Below are 18175 nucleotides of genomic sequence, written 5' to 3'. Positions count from 1 at the left end.
CTCATCCCGGCTGACCTCTCCCTCTTCAGTTCGCCGCCGCCGCGCCACCGTCGCCGCCTCGGCCAGCCAGCTAGCCCTGGCCAGCCAACCTAGGCCGTGGCCGGCTCGTCGCCCACACGACCAAGCCGCGCGCCCGTGCCCGTGCCCTTGCTCGCGCCCGTGCCCGTGCCCGTGCCCTTGCTGCGCCCGTGCCCGCGCCCGTCGCCGCGCTCGTGCCCGCGCCCGTGGCCGAGCTCGCCTGCCGCGCCGTGCCCGTCCGACCAGCGCGTCGCCCATCCGACCAGGCGCGTCGCCCGTCCGTTCGCCCGTGCGCCCCGGCACGTCGCTCGGCCATCGCGCCCGCGCGCGCCGGCACGCCGATCGGCCATTGTGCCCGCGTTGGCCGGCCACCGCGCCTGTTGGCCCGCGCCCGCGCCCAGTCCGGTACTGTTCACCCGGGCCATTTTGAGCCCGAGCCGACTTTTCCGGGCCAAAACCTAGTAAGTGACTTCCTAAACCCTACCTAGTACTTTGGGTATTTTTAGACTTGTTTAGGGTGAAATTTAGTACCGGCTTAGGACTCTAATTAGGCGTGGGCTAATTAGGCGATTGTGCTTAATTGGTGAATTATTATGGCGATAATTGTGCGGGCGATTTAGTGATTGAGCGAGATAAATATGCCTCGACGAATTGTCGTGGCGCTTGTGGGTGAATTGGATTAATTGAATGTGCCGACTTGAATGTCGGGTCGGTGGGCCGATGTCGGGAGCATGAATTGAGTTGACTGATGTGGCCTGCTAGATTGACATTGGTAAAAGGGTGGTGATTGAAATTGATTTATATGACTAAGAGCATGGTGAATTTTGTATTGTGGTGCATGTGCATGAGAAAAGCCCGGATCGATCGGAGGGCTGAGCCTGAGGCGTGTTTACGCGGGCTGTGAAAGGTGAGTTAGACCTGAGGCGTAGGTTACGCGGATCATTGGAAAGGGAAAAATGTCCTGAGGCGTGGTTACGCGGGACGAAGCCCGGCTTGATCTCGAGGGCGACCCGAGGCGCAGAGCGCGGGTCGTGGGAAAGTGTGAAATGTCCAAGTGAGGGACGGAGCCCGGCTTGATCTCGAGGGCGACCCGAGGCGCAGATAGCGCGGGTCGTGGGAAAGTGTGAAATGTCCAAGTGAGGGACGGAGCCCGGCTTGATCTCGAGGGCGACCCGAGGCGCAGAGCGCGGGTCGTGAGAATGGGCCTGAGGCGCAGTGGCGCGGGCAGTGTGAAAGGACCTGGGAGGTCGTGAGAAAGTTGGCTGGACCACGCATGTTGCATAGTATTTGATTATGAGGTGAATACTGCTAGGCATGGTATGGGACGTGCCCAAGTGGTTTTACCTTATAATCGAGACACGCGCGAGTGTTATTGTATGATGCATGGAAAATTTCCTTGTGTGATCTGAATATGAGATCTGCTGGATGTACTAATGTGATTTGACTAATGTACAGTGTGGGCATGTGATTGGATGGCGAGGTAAGTCCATTGATGTGAATTATATATAAGTTATCGGTTAGATTGCATGTTACAACTTGTCTGGGTACGCATTGGCCTATGTGGGGTATAGGGGGTTGCTTATTGAGACTCGTTCTCACGGTTATTATATAACCATTTTCAGATCTGCGATCGTGATTGATTGGAGACGCCACCAGGGTATCTCGGGGATGGAGGACGGGTCAAGTTACCCCATATTTTGTGTGTCCTTCTTTTGTATAGCGAAGTAGGATACCCCACCACTATTCCCTTTTGATGTTGTGTATTTGGAATTATTGTTTTGTGCTATCCCTTTGTCATATTTTATTGTCTGGGTTGTTTTAAATTCGCTTCCGCTTGCCTTTATTGTTGGGTGTTTCGTTTGGGTCGGCGACGCGTCCTGGGACGTCGCGTTCAATACGACCGTTGAAGGGGTGTCGCGAGCCGTTGGGGTTCGGGGCGTGACAATGTATGTATGCAATCGAAACTTGTAAAAGAATATAACAGAAAAAGAAAAAACTCCTCTGTGTTGATTTTCTAAGTAGCACAATCGAGGGTTTTTTGTTCCGGTGTAGAGCACTAAATGATATTGACTATCAAAATCTAGAAAAAGCAACATCCGCAGTAAAATATTAATATCCAAATGTCCCAAGGAAACATCCAAATGTCTCAATTTTCTTCGATAGTAGCAATCTGCTCACATCTCCAAACTACACCAGCACCAGGAAACGACGAATCTGCAATCACAACCATATTTATGAGGCGGTCCATGCCTGCCAACCTATCTGTGGAGCCTTACTTGATTGCATGTATCGACGAGAATTTAGTTAAATCAAAAGATTTAGATGCAGTGTGTCGTGAAGTGAAATTTGTACCTATTGGAAGTAAGCGTCGGGAGAATCGACTAACCTATTCGATGCACTACGAACAAATTTTCCAGGATCGTACGTTGAATCACCAGCGAACGATGGACGAATCTACTTCACATTGATCCGAATACAATCACAAGGAAAGTATTCTCGTTCCACAGCGTTAATGCCGATTGTCTTCTCGAAGTAGATACGGAATCCTTATTCGTCGTTCTTTGATGAAGAGAGGAGAGATAGAGCAAGAGAGAGTTATATTCTTCAGAACTTACTTATCTCTTGTTATATTTTTCATACTAAGGAAGTTACCTTAACTTCCCTTAAGAAACTCCCCTCGCACCTCTTCAAAAGGTGTCTCTCAGACACACTTCTAATTAGAGCAAATTGTGCCCCTTGGACACACTCATCATGGGCGGACCGATGAAATATAACATCTCCCACTCACACATGATGGGCTTGATGATGCTCTATCAAGAACATAAGGCATTCAACATTCATCTACCTTAAAAACAATTCATACTGGCAAGAAAGCCGTGCGACCAGTGAGTACACCTGCACTTGAGATCTCTAATTATGCACCTGTTACGGACAACATAATGGCTACAACCCCAAAAAGAAATAAACAATTGATGTCTCACAGTGCCCCAGACATATTTTGTTACATCAGTCCAAGTATACTTATCCCTTAAAGGCTATACTTGACTTTTCTCAAGAACACCATGTATTTACAATTATTTCTGAAGCCATTGAAGGCGAAATAATTGGTCGATCGGTAAACACATGTGATAGATGTAAAACAACAATAGTCTTCCTTCGCACTCATGTCTCTCTCCATTTCAGAACAACTACTTTCCTAGACACGTCCCATAAAGCCATATCTATTCATGACCGCCGGTAACATGCTAAAGTAGCAACATTGATCTTCTACTTTGAGAACATAGTCAGAAGTAACATAGGGCACAAAGTAAGGTAAATTATAAATTACCTCAAGGACTCACACGATGAATAAATAGGAATAATTGTACTCATCTCCCTTATTGGTCGAATAAAGCACATGTAGTATGAATTACATGCTATAGTGGATTTCTCTTTCTATAAGAGTGTATGTCATTTATTAAACATATCCACTTTGCGGATCTTAACCTAAACATTGTCATGTGCTTCTCACGTACTCATGTTTAGCCCGAGTGCTATATCGGCTCGTTTTCCACAGCGCCCAATTTAGTACTCGTATCCGGCTACCTTCAAGCATACATGAATGTGGGATTATCATGTTCGGTCTTATCACGTACGAATAACAGACCTCAGCTTGATTCCAATCAAGGCGACATTAAATCGTTTTATGTACTAAACTGCTCTTCCAGCATTTATAGTACATATCGTCTCATCTCAACCCGCTTATTATAGCGTTTGAGGTGATTGCTCGTGTGAGTGAGCCAATCATTGCCTGGTGACACACATTTTAACAATGTATGTATGTTTGTGCTAGTCTTATAACATTGTACTAATTAATAAAATATCAATTCATTAACAAACAAGCACAATACATATACACACATAATCCAGTGATCCTCAACAATATTACATATCACATTCTATGTAACCCTAGAGACATCCTGTGGGTCAATAACACGTCTCTAGAAATAGCCTTCGTGAATCGATTAGCAACCATCACGTTGGTTGAAATATATTGTAGGATTACTTCCTTCTGTACTATTATATCTCTGATGAAGTTATTCTTTATGTCAATGTGCTTCGTCCTACCATGGTACTTGGGATCTTTCACATAGGCAATGGCTGCTTGACTATCGTAATATACTGTCGCTGGTCTTGGGACATCAATGACAATGGCTAAATTTTCCAAGAAATGTTTTAGTCATACTGCTTCTTGCACTGCAGCACAACATGCAATAAATTCTGCCTCCATCGTAGATAAAGCTGTGCATGTCTGTTTCTTGCTATTCAAAGAAATTGGACCAACATTAAGTAAGAATGCATATCCAGACGTTGATTTACACTCATCTAGGTCTCCTCCCCAATCAGCATCAGAGTATCCTAATAAGCATAAATCACTCCCTTGATAGCAAAATCAATAGTCCATAGTGCTTTTCAAGTATCTCAGGTGTAATATTCTAAATTTTCGATCCTTTTCCCGGGATTTATGAAATGAATATTTTGTCAATGCACTTATAGTGAGATCTCACCCGGAACTGATCATTCTCGGGATGCTAACCTTAGGAGTAAGGCTATCACGCGATTGAGTTCGTACGACCAAAGACCTCGACCATGGTTCGACTTTCGACCATAAGGATTGACGAGGGAATGTTTTGGGCCAATAGAGACCGATCCATTCGATCGATCGTGTCCGAATGGAACTAGTGACAGACCCTCGCAATTACATGACAACCGAGGTCGCCTTAGCTCGAGCAAACTTAAACGTGACTCGACTTAGTGTCGGTCACGGGTCGAAAGCGCGTAATCCCAATGAGTCACCCGTTAGTAAGAGATAAACTAAAGTCACGATTGGTCGAATTTAATCATTTCTTGGAATCCGAGCCCGGGAATCGAGAATTTCGAAAGTGACAATTTTTAGCGGACGATAACGTTTTTGGTGTGGCCAACCTTGGGGCCACCCGTTTTTGTAAAAAAATGGATTTTGGTTTGGGACCGGAAAAATGACCGTTTTGCCCCTTGGACAGCGAACGAAATTTTGAAGACTGGATTAATTTGGGGACTGATAATTATCATGTATGGCCGAAAATGGAAGGACAAGAATGCCCCTCTTCTCTCATGCTCATTTACCTTTTTGCCCTTGGATTATTGGATATGACTAAATGTGAGCCATTGGATTTGGATGAGATTGAACCTTGGCCCTTGGATTAGTGTGATAATTAGAGGGGTAGTTTAGTAATTTTGTGGTGGGGTTTGGGCACTAATAATTGGTGCACCTCTTTTTATTTTATTTTCTCTCTCTCCCTCTCATAATTCTCTCAACTCTCTCTCTCTCTTCACCCCCCACCGGCCGAAGCTCTCTCTCCCTCCTCTCCCTTGCGCACTCCAAGCTTAGCCGACCACCAGCTCGCCTAGTCGTTTGGTCGTCGCCCGTTTAGCCGTCCACCGCCGCTGCTTCTTCTTCCTCGGCCGCGCCTCCACCATTCGCCCGTCCCACTTTCTCTGTCTCGTCCTCCTTTGTCCGATCCAGCCACCACCGGAGCCACCCGCGGTCGCCCTTCCCTGCCCCATACATCCCGTTCGCCGCCCCTAGCAGTCTGTTCGCCGCCTGCCAGCCGCCCATCCACGGCGTTGCAGCCGCTCGTCCGTCCGGTCGCCGGCGACGCTGCTTGGTTGCTGCTGCTGGTCCGGCTGTCTTGGCCACCTTTCCAGCTTGTTTTTCACCCCTTTTTAAGGTAAGTGACTTCTCCAAATCTTCCTTAGGACCTTGAGTATTGTTGGACTTGTTTAGGGCTCGGTTTGGGTATTTTAGGTGGCTATTTTGAGATATATGAAGGGGCTGGATAATAGTTTGCTGTGGGCTGAGTTGGTGAATGAAAATGTGATGTTTAGGAGGCTTGGATAGGGCTGTGGTGAGGCTAAATGACCTTGGCTGAATTGCATGTTTGGTTGGTAGTGTTATGGCTTGAATGAGCTCATATGAGTGATGGTATGGCTTATGGTTGTTGGCTGTTTTTGAATGTATATTGGGCTGAGTGTGGTGTGACCGTGTGTGTGACTGAGTGTGGTGTGGCCGTATGCCAAGTGTGTGTGGCCGTGAGGTCGTGGGCCAAGAGTGGCCGTGAAGGTGTGGTGGTGTGACCGTGAATGTGGCCGTGTGGTGTGATCGTGTGATGGTGGTGTGTGTTCGTGAAATGTATGTGTGGCATGTGACGGTGTGATCGTGTGCTATGTGTGGCCGTGTGGTACGTGTGGCTCGATGGTACGAGATGGTTTGAATGATTGGAAAAGTGGTACCCTAAGGCGTGTTGACGCGGGATAGGTTCCGTCCTGAGGCGTGTTACGCGCGACGATGCCATCCCTGACGAGGTGACGATGCCCGGCCCGATAAGGTGACGATGCCTGACAGATTCAGAAGACCGTTGACCTGATGTGTTTTACGCGGGCACGGTAGTGATGGCAAGTTGGGAATGAGCTGGACTCGGTTTGATGTACGAGACTTGTGAAAGTTGACGCATGGCGTGAGTTAGTGTGCGAGTGTGGTTTACATCGCGTGATGTAGTGCTTGACGAGTATGGACTAAAGTGAGTTGGTTGTATTATTACTTGACGTGCAGGGGTGTGTGTGATGGATCCAAGGTAGGATCGCATGTGATTGTTAGTATGATTGGTTGTTTGTGTTATGCATGTTCTTGTCTGGCGGTACGGGAGAGCCTATGTGGGGTTTGGGGTTGTGCACTTATTGAGATTCGTCTCATAGTTGTATAACCACCATTTCAGACCCCCAGCCATGAACCCCGGAGGCCCGTCTCCTCGTTTTCGGATCCCTAGACATGTGGATAATCAGGAGGTTGAGTACCCTTTAGGAGGCGACCGAGCTTATGTTAGGCACTCGAGCATTGTTTGGGTTGACGAGGGCGGATTCCACCTGAAGCCTTATTCGTATGTGGCGTGGACTTATCGAGATGGCTTAGAGGAGACCGGCCCGCTAAGAAGCTTCAACGTCCCCTTTAATGGCGTTGGTGAGTGGGACCCTTTGGCGAACGCCCCTCCCGATGGCGAGGTCATCGATCCCGAGTCTATGGAGTTCGATCCCGAGGAGTTCGAGGAAAAGCCGATGCCCATGGATGAGGAGCCCGATGAGGAGCCGCCCGTGGTACCCTCAGTAGAGCCGCAAGTTGTGCAACCCGAGCAGGCGATCCCTCCGTACCGCGATCTGCGTATTCCTCTGGGATACGAGCCAGAGGACTTAGAAGAAGAATGGGAGGAGGGTGATCCTTTGGCGTCACCGGGGTATTTTTAGGGGTTGTGTAGGGTAGGTCAGACCAGTCACTTTTTGGAAGATAGGTCGACCCGTAGTGAAGCTAAGTTGACCCAACCACCCGTCCCTTTTTGTTGTGTCGGTGGTGTTTTGATGCTCATTTTGCTAAGCCTGTATGTAATGTCGTTTGTATGCTCGGTACATTGGCAATTGTATAAAAGTTAATATTGTTGGTTCATTGCCTCTCTTGTTGCCCTATTCCATTGTCATCTTTATCGTACAGGCGTTCTTATATTCATTTTTGCATGTGCTTCATATCGTGGGGTCGGTGACGTTTGCCTGGGACGACGTCTTTCGTTACGACCTTTTGTGTGTGTGTAACAACGTGGGGTGTTGCGCGCTCGTACGGGGTCGGGGTGTGACATCAGGATCCTCTTAACTGCTTTCCAGTGTGCTTGACCAAGATTTGATTGATATCGGCCCACTAACCCCACAACATGACATATGTCGGGTCAAGTACACATCATAGCATACATCAAACTTCCGACAGCACTAGCGTAAGGAACAATTACCATTTATTTCTTTTCTTTTGGAGTTTTAGGACACATCTTAGTACTCAGGCCTTCGCCTTGCGTAACAGGGGTATCAATGGGATTACAGTGCTGCATATTGAAGCATTCAAGAATCTTCATTATATAAGACTCTTCTGACATAGCAAGGAGTTTCTTTGATCTATCTCTTTCAATCTTAACTCCCAATATATATGCAGCTTCTCCCATGTCCTTTATTTCAAAATTAGAGGACAACCATTCTTTTATGGTTATAACCAAACCCTTGTCATTCCCAGCCAACATAATATCGTCCACATAAAGAGATAAAATCATAAATTTATCCTTGGACCGTTTGATATACACACAGTGATCCTCTTCAATCATTGTGAACCCAAAAGAAGTTATAGCTCGATGAAAACGAAAATACCACCGTCTAGATGATTACTTAAGGCCATATATTGAGCGATGAAGTTTGCAAACTTTTCGCTCCTGACCTTCAGCAATGAAACCTATCGATTGCTTCATATAGATTTCTTTACCTAGTTCTCCATTGACAAATGCTGTCTTTACATCCATTTGATGTAATTCTAGGTCCAAATGTGGAACAATGGCTAGGATAAGGCGTATGGAGGCAAACCTTACAACTGGTGAAAACATTTCCTCATAGTCTACACCCTCTTATTGAGTATAGCCTTTCGCCACAAGGCGAGCCTTATACTTTTCAATTCATCCATCTGCCCTTCACTTAATCTTAAAAACCCATTTGTTTCCAATAACCTTGCGATCGGGTGGCAAATCAACCAAGTCCCAGACGTGGTTTGTCCTCATAGATTCCATTTTGTCTTCCAAAGCTTTTCTCCATTCTTCCTTGTCAGGAGATGAGAGAGCCTCTTGAACTGTTTTAGGCTCTGCATCATCTTGTGGAGCAATCATAAATGCTTCCCTTTCAATCTCAAATCGACGAAGGGGAATACTTTTACGATTACTTTTACGCAACTGAACTTCTTGAGAATTTAGTTCGCCAGGCGATGCTACACTTCCACTAGGTCTTCTATGTTGAGGTAAATCTGTATTTCCCTCAATAACATTAGTAGGTGTGTTATTGGGATCTTCCATTTCATATAATTGGAAGTCCTTATCGATCTCACCTCTACTAGGAAAATTGTTCTCCAAGAACGTGACATCTCGTGACTCCATTTCAGTCACACTTCTATCAGCTTGTTCACCTATGAACACGTACCCTTTGGAATGTTCAGAGTATCTAATAAAGATACACTTCTTTCCTCTAGGGCCTAATTTGCCATATTTATGGGAAGAATCGTGAACATGTGCTTTACACCCCCAAGGTCGTAGATTACTTAAGTCTGGTTTCCTACCAGTCCACAATTCATAGGGAGTGAAAGAAACTAACTTAGAGGGCACATGATTAAGTATATAGGCAGCAGTCAATAACGCATCTCCCCAATATGAGACAAGTAGATTTGCTTGCGCCATCATAGACCTAACCATTTCCAATAGGATTCTATTCCTTCTCTCTGCAACCCCATTTTGTTGTGGAGTACCAGGAATAGTCAATTGTCTTACAATTCCTCTTTCATCACAAAGAGCCGTGAACTACTCGGATAGATACTCACGTCTGCGATCTGTTCTCAATGCCTTTATTGTTTTGTTCAACTGATTCTCTACCAAAGCTATAAACCGTCTAAAGCAATCCAATGCTTCGGACTTATGAGAGATCATAAAAACATAATTGAAACACGTGAAGTCATCTATAAAAGTGATGAAATATGAGGCTCCATGTCTTGCCCTCACATTTAATGGACCACAAATGTCAGAATGTATAAGTTGCAATGGAAGTTCAGCTCTGGTTCCTTTACCAAATGGTTTTCTAGTTGTTTTTCCCGCTAAACAATGTTCACATACGGATAGTTCAACATTTACGAGTGACCTCAAAAGGCCTTCTCTTGCTAATCGTTTCATTCTTTGTAACCCAATGTGACCTAGTCTAGCATGCCAAGTACTTGCAGCAATCTCCACATTACTAAAAGATGCAATAAAAGAAAAACAACCATCAACATTAACTTTGTACATATCATAGTCAATGTCTAACACCATAAAACCATTCAATATATGACAAGAACAGTAATAAACTGTTCCAAACAAAATGTCAATACAATCACCATGAAAATTAAATACATAATCTAAGCCAAGAAGAACAACTACAGAGACCAAGTTTCACTGAATATCTGGAGCATAGAAGACATCATGTAGGAATAGGTTTCAACCACCACAAAAGGTTAATTTACATGTGCCGATACTCTTCACTTCAACTCTTGAGTTATTTCCAACATATATCCATCTTCTTCCGGACTGTATCCAACGATACTCCATAAATGCTCCTCGGTCTCTAACTACGTGATCTGTTGCTCCTGAGTTTATAGTCCACATTGATGAGATTCAGCAAGCATTACAATGCTAGAAACAAAAGCATTACTCAAAGTAATGGAGTAATGTGGTACCTTTTTCGGCTCAGTGCATTTACGAGCGAAGTGGCTTAATTTACCACAATTGTAGCACTTCATCTTGGCATTGTCCTTCTTCCCGCCATGCTTCTTATGTCGGAAGGTCTTGGCTCTTTTGGGTGCTTGATTAGTCTCATTCTCTTTGTTGTTGAATTTATGGTTCCTTGCGCTTAAAGCCTGAAACTTTGCCTGAACCTGATTCAGCAACATAAGCATGGGTAGAGGATTTTGCAGCTTCTAGGCGCTCATCTTCTAATTCCAAATGACGCATAATATCGTCAAAAGTGACGATATTCTCATTGTGCGTCATATTGATTTTCATATGTTCCCAGCTATCAGGAAGAGACTTTATAACAGCCTGAACTTGCTGTTCATCAGTTAGGGTATGACCTGCCGACTTCAGCTCACGTATCATGTTTGACATCTCCCGAAGATGCTGCCTCATCGTTAGATTTGAGTGCTTCCGGTATGTGTCAAATTTGATGGTGAGCCTCCTCAACTTAGTGGCATACGTACCCCCAAACTTATCTTTCAAGGCAACCCACATTGCTTGAGCTTTGTCATAACTTTCAAACTCACACATGAGATCATCTTGCATACAACTCAGCAACGTGATGCGAGCAATGCTATTTTTCTTTTTCCAAGCTTGATAAGTTTCTTGATCTCTTTTGTGTTGAGCAGAAGTTCTATGCTCAGGTTCATCTATGGTGTGGTTGAGGGTTTCCAAAACCTCTTGCTCCTTAAGGATATACTGAACTTTTCGGTGCCAAATATCATAATTGTCACCGTTCAGCTTCTCACCCTTGTTGAGGTCAGTTACAATGGTCTTGGATGCCGAAGCCATAATCAATTTCTACTACACATTGACATAATAGACACAGAATCAATACTAGCACATATTCCACATAAACACACATTTTAATTTGTAGCAAAAACAAACTAAATTAATGATAATTCAACAAAAGATATCGAAACGAAAGTTCACTACGTTCCCAATCAGCTTCGACTTACAATTGTTCTACTATCATTAACTTGTTTAATTTGCTCAAATTTTAAGTTCTAGGTGAGAACTCCTTTGAATTCTACCAACCTACGAACTCCCACTAGAAAAGATGATTACGTGACCTCACGTAATGATCACCAACTAACAAATAATTCATTACATCAAATACAATCATATGCGGAACTCGAGACATAAAGATCTCCAGTCATTGTTTTAGTATACTCAGAATTAGGAAACTGCAAGCACGTCAAACCATATACATGCTATCACCGAACCAAGCTCTACATAACATATACGTGGTCATTTCCACGTAGGCTAGCTACCGTATTTCCAAAACCATAGTGAAATACAGATTAGAAGGAATAAACAATGCAAATATACCCCCAAAATATGCCTATTTAGGATTTCGCACGCATTTTTATACCATTAAAAGCTTCAAACAAATAAAATAATTATTTTATAGTGTAAAGGACGTCGATACGAACACAACGAGACCAAGCACGCTCCAAACGTAGATCCCACGCGCCCACACGCGCCGCCTAAGTATGCGGCGCGTGTGGTGCACGCGCTGCCTAAGTATGCGGCACGTGTGGCGCACGCGCCTACCTAATTCGAGCTTCTGAGCCGATCCGACCGGTCCAATCGGTTCAACCGTTGACCGGTCCGACTGGTTGACCATTTGACCGGTTGACCTTTGACCTGTCAACGGTTCGGGTAGGTTACTAGGTCGGGTTATCGGGTCGGGTTGTCAGCCCGGTCGGGTCGCCGGATGGTCAGTTCGCCGATCCGGTGATGACGTCATCGGGTCGGTTATCTACCGTTTGCTGACATCATCGATGATGTCAGCTCCTAGGCGCCGGTTGGCGCGCATGGCGCTCACGCGCTGGCATTCCCAGCACGTGGCCGCACGTGGGGCGCGTCGCTTGCGACGTCGCGGCTTCTGGCCGCGCGTGGCGGCGCATCCAAAGGTTTTCGGTGGTGTTTGACCGGCCGTTCTGCTCGTCTCGATGAGTTCTTCAACTCTGTATAATAATCTTTCATTTTTACTGAAAATAAATATTCGATACAGGGCCAAACAGAACTGCGTTCATCCTCCAAACTTGTTCGTTGCGTTCGATTTCATTTTTGACGATTCATGTTGCAATTTCCGAGCATATGAAGTTCATCTTCTCGATTCCCATATCAAATAACAAACGAAAAAAAAATTCAACGGAAAAACAAGGCAGAGATCATAACCGGGCTCTGATACCAATGTTGGAAGTAAGTGTCGGGAGAATCGATTAACCTGTTCGATGCACTACGAACAAATTTTCCAGGATCGTACGTTGAATCACCAGCGAACGATGGACGAATCTACTTCACGTTGGTCCGAATACAATCATAAGGAAAGTATTCTCGTTCCACAGCGTTAATGCTGTTTATCTTTTCAAAGTAGATACGGAATCCTTATTCGTCGTTCTTTGATGAAGAGAGGAGAGATAGAGCAAGAGAGAGTTCTATTCTTCAGAACTTACTTATCTCTTGTTATATTTTTCGTACTGAGGAAGTTACCTTAACTTCCCTTAAGAAACTCCCCTCGCACCTCTTCAAAAGGTGTCTCTCAGACACACTTCTAATTAGAGTAAATGGTCCCCCTTTGACACACTCATCATGGGCGGACCGACGAAATATAACGGTACCAAACTCCCCAAGCACTTATCCTATAAATGTAGATATCTCCACAACCCTTCTCTTCATTCACAAACACGGAGTCCTCTTTCTCGTTCCCAGCCACTGCCCTCGCTGGCATGGTCTTTGCCTTGGCAATCTTTCTCTATTGCTTTGCTTCGCTACTGATAAGAAAAAACAATAACAGAGGAAGTGTTGACGGCCGTAAACAAGCCTCCTTGCTAGAAGCCGGCAGTGCGTGGCCTTTGATTGGCCATCTCCATCTCTTAGGAGGTCCGGTGTCACCCCATATAGTCCTTGCAAACATGGCTGACAAGCACGGGCCTATCTTCACTGTCAAGATGGCTATTCATCGAGCGTTGATAGTTAGCAATTGGGAGATAGCCAAGCAGTGTCTTACCATGAACAACAGAGTCTTTGCGACTCGACCCAAGTCTATTAGCTCCGAGGTCATGATCTACAACTATGCCATGTTGGGCCTTGCTCCCTACGGCCCTTATTGACGCCAAGTGCGTAAGATCGACATGCTGGAGCTCCTCTCCAACCACCGGTTGGAATTGCTCAAGCACATCCGGGAATCATAGGTCCAAGCATCAATAAACCACATATAAGCAATGTGTGGAAAACTACGATGGTGCACCAAAGAAGGTGTTGGTGCACATGAAGCGATGGTTTGGTGACATAACTCTTAATGTGGTGTTTAGGATGATAGTTGGGAAACGATACGAGGACGAACGAGACAAGAAGGGTTGGGAGGTTTTGAGGGACTTCTTCGATTTAGTGGGGAGGTTCGTAGTGTCCGACGGACTCCCGATTTTAAGGTGGTTGGATTTGGACTGCTGCGAGAAGATGATGATGAAGATGGCCCAAGAGCTAGACCGTGTGGTTCAAAGATGGCTAAATGAGCATAAAAGCAGAAGAAACACTAACAAGACACATGGTAATAACAAGGACAATGACCAAGATTTCATGGACGTATTGCTCTCCAGTGTAGATGCTGCCGAAAACTTCCTGACTACGATGCCGATACTTTCATTAAAGCAACATGCATGGTAAGTTTATTTCGCATAATCATTACCCCTGTTTCATGAAAAAGCATTTGATATGGTAGATTTGATTTTTTAAAATTCACAAAATAGATTTTTGTTACATAACTTGTATAAACGTCTAAGTTTTGTTTTGCATTAGATAGTCCTGGAGGCATGCCATGCGTTTTCTAAAGCTTTTTCCTAGATTTCAAGAACCAACTTTTTTTCCCACTTTAAATGATCACATGGCATGCATAAGAAAGCTTTTCAATGACCCTATAAGCAATTAAGTGCGTGTCTGTATACAAAACGGAAAACTTTACGCGCATTTTGTCATTCGTGCATAAAAACAAAAATTGCCTTGTAGGCACACTGGTCCTTCTGCTCGCCTGTCGCAATAGGATAGACTTACAGGGATAAAAACAGCAGAAGTATCATAACTTTCGTACGGCACTCACTTGAGTGTCATAATTCGTTTTTTGCTTATTTAAGTGTTACATTGGAGTAAAATTGATCATTTGAGTGCCACTTCCGGCAAATCGTCCTACGCAGATTTTTTCGTATTTTTTTAAAATTGATTTTTTAATTTTTTTAATTTATTAATTTTTTATTTTTTATTTTCCTTTTTTTCTTTGTTGTTTTTTTGTTTTTCTGTGCACCTATCGCAAAGACCTCGCCCTCGGCCAGCAGGGCCGCGAAGGCCCTGGGCAAGGCCATTGTTGACTATGGATGAGGGCCTTCGCGGCGAGGCCGCCTCGCCCACGACAAGTGAGGGCCTTCATGCCCTTTCCAGATCTAAGTAAGGCCGCCTCGCTTGTGGCCTATGGGGCTGCGAAGGCCCACGCTTGCGACCGGCGAGGCCTTGATGGTATCGCCCATGGCGATCGCAGCCTCGTCGGTCGCGAGCGAGGGCGCAAAGGCCCTCGCTAGATCTGGGCAAGGCCGACGATGAATTTTCTGGTAAGGCAAATTATCAATGGCACTTTAGTGATTGATTTTTAAAATTTGTAGCACTTAAGTAATTGATTTTTCAAATTTGTGATACTTAAGTGATCGAAACAAATTACAAAAATTGTCCACGTTGGCGCCGGTGGTGCCACATAAGAAAAAAACTTTTTTCTCGCAACCAAAAAAAAAGAAAAAAAATTCAAATTCGGCTCCAATAAGACAATCCCTCGAGGTCAGTGAAAAGAGAAAAACAGGACAATGATGCCAATGTTGATCGAATGACTAGGTTTCTTTCCCTCCACACTTAACAAATCAAATCCTGTAATTTGACTATTTAAAGGTGGCAGATGACACACACTAGGGGGTCTAACTATTTTTCTCTAATAAAATTTGCAGTTGCATGAGAAAAAAAGTTCCTCGAATTTAAGGTATACTGTGAAGCATTAAGTATTTGCTAATGTGTCCAATCAACTCGTGTCTCGTACGTATTTAAATGATAGTATAAAGTATCACCGACTTTTTAAGTTATAAACTAAATGGATAATGTCATTACCCTGTGAATGTGATATAATTTTGTTCTTTGTTAAGGTCACCAGCATATATATTAAACCATTTGACAAAAAATTAAACATAAGTACCGATCCTTATTTTACAATTAAGGCATCAAGATTCTTCATTCTAGTCATTGACAATCCATTACTCTGCAGGCACTCGTTTTAGCTGGTTCAGACACTGCCACAGTTTCTCTTACATGGGCCTTGTCTTTGTTACTCAACTATCGTGAAGTCCTAAAGAAGGCCCAATATGAACTCGATACTCAAATCGGCAGAAAAAAGCCGGTAAAAGAATCGGACCTTAAGAATTTGGTCTACATCCAAGCCATCATCAAGAAACCCTGCGTCTATACCCAGCAGGTCCACTTGGCATCCCGCATGAGTCCATGGAAGACTGCACCGTGGATGGCTATCACGTCCCAAAGGGCACTCGTCTCCTCTTTAACTTATGGAAGATCCATCGAGACCCACACATATGGTCAGACCCTCTCGAATTCCTGCCGGAGAGATTCTTGACCACCCACAAAGATTTTGACATCCGAGGTCAGAATTTCGAGCTGATACCATTTGGAAGCGGCCGGAGAATGTGCCCCGGAATCAATTTAGCCATGCAAATGATGTTGCTGTCCCTTGCCGCCCTTCTGCAAGGGTTCGACGTTACGACATTGGCAGATGAACCAGTTGACGTGGCCGAGGCGATGGGAATGACAAATCTCAAAGCCACCCCACTTGAAGTCCTTGCGACTCCACGCCTTCCCGAGCACACATACCAGTGACTCTCCCCTAGAAATGGTGAAATGCTCACGCTCTGCATCTGTAGCGCCTCTCTACCATGTTCCCACTTAGGTGGTGGACCATGTTTCTAAAAATAAATTGAAGTCAGTACTGATGTATTGATAATTTATTAATCGATAGTTACACCATGGAGCATGTTTGATCGGTGAGGGTGATGTCAAGTTTCATGATTTACTTTTTGTGTTTAATGGTGGTCATTAAGCATGCTTGTGTTAGTATAATGCGGAATTAAGTCAACAGAACATAGCTAAAATATTATTTCAAGAACTTGACTTCCCATATATTCATAAAAAATTGAAGTGTCCGAAAAATCAAAGATTTCCATCTTGAATAATTTGAACGTGGTCAATATTATGTTTACATAATAATTAATCAGCATTCATTCATGTTGTTGAAGAAAACCTCCAATATGTTTTGAAGATTGACAAAACATTCCATAAGTTTTTAAACTGACTCGAATTATTACAGGTGATATTCTTAGAGAAACAATGTTTCGATTCTGATTGATCTAAATATCTCGTTGGAAGTTCTGAGACATCATCAATGAATGTCAAGGATATCTTTAGAGTAATATGAAGACTTCCTCTAAGATTGGATGTGAATATAATCAAGGAATTTATAATCTTCAGACTATATATTTTCGGACTTAAGAAGTACTCAGACTCAGTCTACAACATTCGTTTATGAGGCTTTATCAGACTTAATGATTAATGGATATATACATTGCAACGGTTAGTAATCTGGCTTGGATTTATTGATCTTCAATCTTTCAAGATTGTTTTGCAACGAACTAATTCAAAGAAACACATCGGAGATTGTTTGACACTCAATCAAGACATGATTCTCTTACTAAACTGAAGAGCTCTACTTATGGAAACTCTAATTTGGTTGTATGGGTGATTGAATTATCTAAGAGATTCTGATTTCATCATTCAACAACTACCAAATCTTCATTAAGCATTCGTATCCAGCAGAATCATTGGAGAATGATCCTTTGAAGGCTGTCCAACTACTAGATTGGAAGTGGAAGAGTAGAAAAGAAGGTCCTAGTGCCGAAGAAAGTACAAAGATCGTGAATCTGAAATTCCAAAGTACTGAGAGCTTCAACCTTATACACTCGTCTTTGAGAGCTTCAACTTTGTAATCTTTGAAGAGGTTTAAAGAGGAGTAACTCTGTTATTGTGAGAGAGAGTGACTCTAAGATAGTGAGACTTATTAAGATTAAGAGTTGATATCCTCATATGTAACCTCTAAATGATTCATTAGTGAAATCCAGTCAGTAAGTTGTCAGCGTGGAGAGTGGACGTAGGCTTACTATAAGCCAAATTACTATAAATCTTGTGTGCAAATTTTTCTTTCCCTAAACTGATTTTATTCTTTCTAAATAAATATTTGCACACGATTATACTGAATATGATTACTTCCCAGACTTTATACGCTTTACTTATTTCTACATTAAATTATAAAAATCTAGTTAAATCACTTATTCACCCCCCTCTAGGTGATTGTAGTAGCCTCAACAATTGGTATCAGAGTAAGCTGCTCATTTTTTATTGAGTTAACGATTTTCTATGGCTAGCATGTGTGCTCCATGTCTTATTGAAGGACAAAGTGACACTTGTTAACACCTAAATTTTGGTTAACAATTTAGGAACCAATTGCATAGAAATTAGGGATTAAACTTTAACCCCTAAATAAAAATATCAAAATCGCATAGCATATAGTTTAGAATCATATAGTTCAATTACATTTTGCATTAGACCGGTAGTGGCAAATAAGTTCAAATTAGTCGCGCAACACTCGGTTAGGCTGT

General features: G+C 43.6%; 1 pseudogene; it reads left to right on the top strand.

Moving 5' to 3' along the window:
* The first annotated feature begins 13075 nt into the window (after positions 1-13075).
* LOC115680844 (cytochrome P450 CYP82D47-like) lies at positions 13076-16397 on the top strand (annotated as a pseudogene).
* The last annotated feature ends 1778 nt before the right edge of the window (positions 16398-18175 follow it).

Source organism: Syzygium oleosum, unplaced genomic scaffold, assembly GCF_021117445.2.
Source record: "Syzygium oleosum isolate NSW1041296 unplaced genomic scaffold, Sole_v2.1 Sole_v2.05, whole genome shotgun sequence".
Taxonomy (NCBI): domain Eukaryota; kingdom Viridiplantae; phylum Streptophyta; class Magnoliopsida; order Myrtales; family Myrtaceae; genus Syzygium; species Syzygium oleosum.
Note: the sequence above shows the minus strand (reverse complement) of the source record. Positions and strands in the feature narration are given on the sequence as shown.